The 6,013-nt window shown below is 28.3% G+C and overlaps 1 pseudogene; it reads right to left on the reverse strand.

Annotated features, from left to right (window-relative positions):
- Window positions 1–6: 6 nt before the first annotated feature.
- On the reverse strand, window positions 7–903 carry LOC129301512 (UDP-glycosyltransferase 708G1-like; annotated as a pseudogene).
- Between the last annotated feature and the right edge of the window lie 5,110 nt (window positions 904–6,013).

Here is a 6,013-nt window from a genome sequence, read left to right on the forward strand (position 1 = left end):
ACCCACAGAATTTAAACCTGGTTTTCAGCAACCCGTTTCCGATTTCCCTTATTTGCTCGCTGGACATGCTACTTACTCTGCTTCCGAAGCTTACGTACACGACGGACCCAGGAGACTGATCGTTCAGCCACTTCACTATCGAAGAGTTTGTTTGTTGTTGGTTTCATTCTTCTCGAACTCGCATTGGCATGATAGGCCCGATGGAAATACGGGAGGCATATCTTTGACAACTTTTCCGGTGTTCAGAGACTCAAGCGCATTTGTTTCTATTGCTTCGAATGAATTCATCAAAATGCCGCGTGTTTTTGGGGAGCTTGGGACTGTCTTCTTTTAATATGTTAGCGAAGACATTGTCGGGGTGAAGAAGAGGAGGTGGGATTGACGATCTGGGTATGGCTGAAACTCCTGGAATGTCCACAAAATCTAATTCAGATATGGATGAAATGAATCTGGGCACGGATGAGAAAAGGGAAAACATCCTAGCACAAGAAGGAAAAAGGATGTAAAAGGGAATACGAAGGGTCTCTGTAATTGGAAGAACAGGGGATATCAAAAGACACATCACAGAGAAAAACAGAGATTGGAGGAGAGACCGAAGCGAGAAGAGAAGGCAGAAGGTGGGAAGAGCGACGGATTGCTTCGAATCCAAGAAAGAAAGGGTCGTCGGAGTTTGCAGTGGAAGCATCTAAAGGAAGAGATGAAAGGGAAGAAGAGAGACCTGAGGAAAAGCAGAGTGAAAGCGGGAGAGGAGGTTAGATTCGGCCATAGAAACTGTGGGATGAGGACTGATGAGAGTGACTCTGCAATGGCGTTTACGAGCAACGCAGCGAGTCTCAAACATGGAGTTAGATGACCCGCGCCGGCGGAGTGGAGGAGAGCCACATGAACAACGGCGTCGGACATGTTTTTCCCGTGAGATCTCCTGAGCTCACTATGGAATGGACTTTGTGGCGAAGACTTCGATGAGAAGACAGAGGGGAGCCGTAACTCTTATAGCAAGGGGAAAGCTTTACGTTGGATTTGAAAAGAGAGATTTTTTTTTTTTGTCCGTAAAGAATAATTAAGGAAACTTTTACGGGGCAGTGATTTAGACATTCCATTCCACTCTTTTCGTCCCCATGATTATCATCAGTCATTGTATCACAAGCCCTTTCATTCTAAATTATAAAATATTTTTAAATAAAATTTTATATATCAATAAATCTTATTAAATATATTTAACATTTCATCTTTTTAAATAAAAATATAAACTTTTTAAAATATTCATCATTTATATATTAAAAAATAATGAAAATTAATTATTGAAAAAAAAAATAATATTAAAATTGATGTATTTAATAAAACTTTAATTTACTCAAAATGTTTTATATTTTATAATTTAAAATAATTAAAAAAAATGTTTATATAATTTAAGACAGAAAGAGTAGTATTTACCTGATAAAAAAATATTATAGTATTCAGTGAATGTGGCAAGTTCTGTTTTGACTTTGACTGTTAGAGTGACTTGATTAGGTTTGAAAGTTAGGCCAATGTCAAGATGTGGTGCTTAATTACTATCGCACGTGCTGTACTCCTCAAGCTCTGTGAACTTGCTCTATATGCATTTGGCGGGTTTAATTTGGTTTGGCAGAAGGAAGGTTTGATGTGTACTTTTCATCTATAATTGATTTGTTTGTGGTTGGAAGGGAGGAGAATAAAGGGGAGAAATTTAATTATGTTGATATGTTGGATTGATTTGGTATGTAATGCTGATAAATTGACTATTACAATTACGTTAAATTTGTTTGTCTTTTCGTATTTTTTGTGTTGTAAACAAATGCTTAGCGTGTATTTAGATAGAAGAGAAAATTGATTTTTTAAGCCCACAATTAATTTTTTAATAAATTATCCAAATAGCACAAAAACACAAAATTAATTAAAGAGACCAAAACGCACGTTTTTTTCATAAACTCCTTCCATCAGCTTTCTGCCAAACGTTTATAAAAAATGTTGGAAAAAAAATTATAAAGACAGGTTTAAAAAAATATTATAAAGAAAGCACATAATTTAATAAAAATAAAATTAAATTCTTTTTTAATAAAATTTAAATTTTATATCTTTAAAAAATTAATATTTAATATTTAAAAATTAAATTATATAATAATTATATAGTTAAAAATTAATTTTAATTAAATTATCCAAACATTTTTAATTCTGTTAAAATCAATTTTAAAAATAGTATCCAAATAGATTGCATTATAATATAATTAATTATGATTAAAATCTATCACTTAATCAATTATTTTCATAATTTATTATACCCAACTGAAATTCAAACGAGCACTTACTCCATCGTGTCATTTTTACAAGATATTTGGAGGAAAATGTTTTTGATGTTTTTTATTTTATAAAGCATTATATGAGTTATTTATTGCATATTTTTCCTATCGTTCTTGTTTAATGTAGTTTCATTTTCAAAGTTTTACCATATGGATTTAAATGAGTGTAAAATTAGAAACTTTTTTTAAGCTTTAGATAGAGTACTTAACGAGTTTTTAAACATTTTGTTGATTCCAGTGATAACGTTAAATTAATTGTGTGCGCGTGTGTACAAGAACAGTTGGGGATATATTAGATTGTAATTAGACATTTCCTTACCTTAGAAAATATCAAAATTTTTGTTGAAAAATAAAATAAAATATGAAACTTTCACTTAACCCATTGCTCAAAAATATATTGCTTTCATAATTTTCCTATTGATCTCTTCTTAAAAATATTTGAAATTTTTTGGAAAGTGGGTCAGTTGGTGAGATACGGAGAAGAGGCCCTTGGGTGGGCAATATGTGGGAGTGTTTTGCATTAAGTAGCATTGTAGTCCCAAATTTCTAAAGATAATTTTGGGTACAAAGTAAATTTGTTCTAAATTTTTTTCTCCAAATGCATCAGTATTTTAAATTTTTGTTGGAATGATGTCGCTCTTTATCTTTCTAAAAATAATCTTGAAATTAAAATAAAAAATAAATTTCTCTATTTACATGAAAGTATATTTTTTAAAAGAAAGAAAGTAACTTTTATATTAAAAAATTGTTTACAGTAGATTAATCGAATGAGATGTTTATGTGTACTGTGTACTCATAAAGTAACGAAATGTTGATTATTATTATTATTATTATTATTATTATTATATTTTATTATTTTGTGCGAGGGAAATTGTTGAATTGTAAGAAGATGGACATGATGGCGTCACCATGAGGACATTGTGAGCTTGATTTATTTATTTAATTATTGGGGCCAATTGTGACCTGTATTGAATTTACCTTCATTTTACATGCGAGGAAGATAGGCACGTGGGCCACACTCAATATGCATTTATATCTCTCTGGTTGCAGTACCAGACAGCACTGTGCAAATAACGCCGAAGCTACGGCTGTGCAAAAGTCTGACCTAACATAATTTTGATGTAACTCGAAGTCCGATCATTCTCTCCTAAAAAAAATTGAATTAAGTAACTCATGATCTAATTTAATTCAATCCTAATATAATTCAAAGTCAAACGGGATGAATTAATTCAGTAAAACTAAGAAATTAATCTTGATCTTGTTAAGTAATCTTATTTATTTTTTATCTATGAAAGATAATAATTTATTTTAATATAATAAATTTAATTAACATAATAAATTACTTATAGTCAAATAAAATTTATCACAATAATAATTATAAATTCACATCAATTTACAACAACAATAAAAAAATTTTAATTATAATATAAATTATTTAAATTAAAGAACCTTCAATATATTTGAAGTTTATTACAGTGAATTAACAACAAATTTTATCAATAAAAGAAAAAATTAAAATTGGTCAATGTTATAATTTTACTCAATATTTATAACTTTACAAGTATAAATACAAAAAATATTAATTATTATTATAAATTAAATTATTTTAATAATAATTAATAAATTAATTATAATTATAATAAATAAATTTATAGGACCGAATTGAATCAAGTAATTCAAATATTCAATCTCTTATTTAGTATAACCTGAATAAAGAATTTGATATTTTTTGTCTTGAAAAACTAACTTTTATTCAAATTAAATAGAATTAAATTTGTCTTAAATTAAATAGGATAGCATTAAATTAAAAAACTTTTGCATAACCCTAACCGAGGCGAATCAAACATATATTGAAAAACTTACACATAAAAGTGAGGGATTTTGATCCCATGTGTCCACGAAGCCTGAGCATGGAGGATGGCAACATGTGGCAGCGTGAGACATGTAAGATTAAGTCTATGGTAAAAAAATATTTTGTGCCACCAACAATTATGGAAACGGTGGGTGCGAAGATGATATCAACCTTTTGCTCTTCCTTCATCCCTTAGTCCTCGCATTGCGCGGAAACCCATTTCTCTATTCCACCAACAAGCTTGTTCATTTCTCATCCGTTTTTCTAGTCATTGGCAATTGTCATCGTTTTGCTTTGTCCCACTGTCCTTTGAGGGATAGAGAGAAACAAGTGATTGCCATTTGCTGTAATGTCTGAAATTTAATTTTGTTTATTTATTTACATGTTCAATGAATGAAAACCCAACGGATAATTCGATGAACTAGTTAGTTGGCCAATTTAGTTTATAATCTATCTCAGGTAGTGTGTCAATCGAGACTAATCTGGGAGTGACCCTGGTCAACTTAGTCCATTTATTTAAAAAAAATTTAATTATTTTAATTTTTATTAAAATTTTATTGAGTTCACTAAATTTTTTTAGGATTACACTCACATGTATAATATTTTTCTTTATTTATTGAATTTTGTTGAGTTATTTAAGCAGAGCTAATGATTTTTATTTAAATATTTATTTTTTATATTCAAATATAAATATTTTTATATATATAAATTCAATTATTTATTTTAATGACGAACAGTTGACTTTAAATTGATCCTTAATTAAATCATTAAGTCTTAATCTAATGTTTTGCTTGATAAACGATTAATTCAATTTTCAGTACGTTGGAAAAGAGGATGATTTTGTTTGATTGATTGTTTGAAAAGGAGATACAAGTCCGCGCAAGCACCCACCGTTTTACTGATTGTTAGCGGCACAAATATTTGTGACCATAGATTTAATTTAATCTGACGCCTCTCATGCATGGAATCCAAATCCATTATGTCCAAAGTCAAGTGGGATTGGGAAAAAAGGGGGAGAGTCAATATTTTTACTCGTGTTAGATCTTATTTTTTTGTGTAAAAATATCTTAATTATTTTTTTAAAAAATTATAATTTTAAATATTTTTTAATATTAAAGTCTTAAACTTTGACTCAGTTAATTAGGGATTGAGTTTTAACTAAGTTAAAATCATAATTAATTTTTTATCTTATTTTTAAAATAAATTATAATTTTAAATATTTATTAATTAGATAGAATTTATTTATATTTTTTGTAAATTAGTGAAACTGAAAGGGAAAATTGTTCACAACCTCACACAAACAATTTTAAATAGAGATAATGAAATTATTAATCTTTCAAGTTCACTTCAGTTATTGATCCTTTTAAATTTATCTTATTTAACAATTTGATCCATACTGTTTTAAGATGATGTAATAGTAATACTATTAAAATTTGTTAACATAGATTACAGAATATTGATAACAATGATATAGAACAATAAAAAAGAAATGTAATTAATTAGTATAAAAAAATATAAAAAACAAATAAAAAAATGCACAGGCATGAGGTATTAGATTAATAAAAATTACAATTGTTTAAAGATTAATTTATTTTCATTTGGTTACATAAAAATGTTAACTCATCATATAATTATTGATAACCACCTATTGTATTTAAATTAAAATAAAGAATCATTTAAAATATAATCTCTAATTAATTCAAATTAAGTTCAGGGCCTTACTATTAAAATGAATATTTAAATTATAATTGTTTTTTAAAATAATTGGCATAAAGTAAAATGCTGTCTACATTCCCTAATTTTTTCCGAATCTGCTGTTGTCAAAGGAGAAACAGCCATTGGA

This window comes from Prosopis cineraria, unplaced genomic scaffold (assembly GCF_029017545.1).
Source record: "Prosopis cineraria cultivar Desert tree isolate PC_DT_omini unplaced genomic scaffold, ASM2901754v1 PC2169, whole genome shotgun sequence".
Lineage (NCBI taxonomy): Eukaryota > Viridiplantae > Streptophyta > Magnoliopsida > Fabales > Fabaceae > Prosopis > Prosopis cineraria.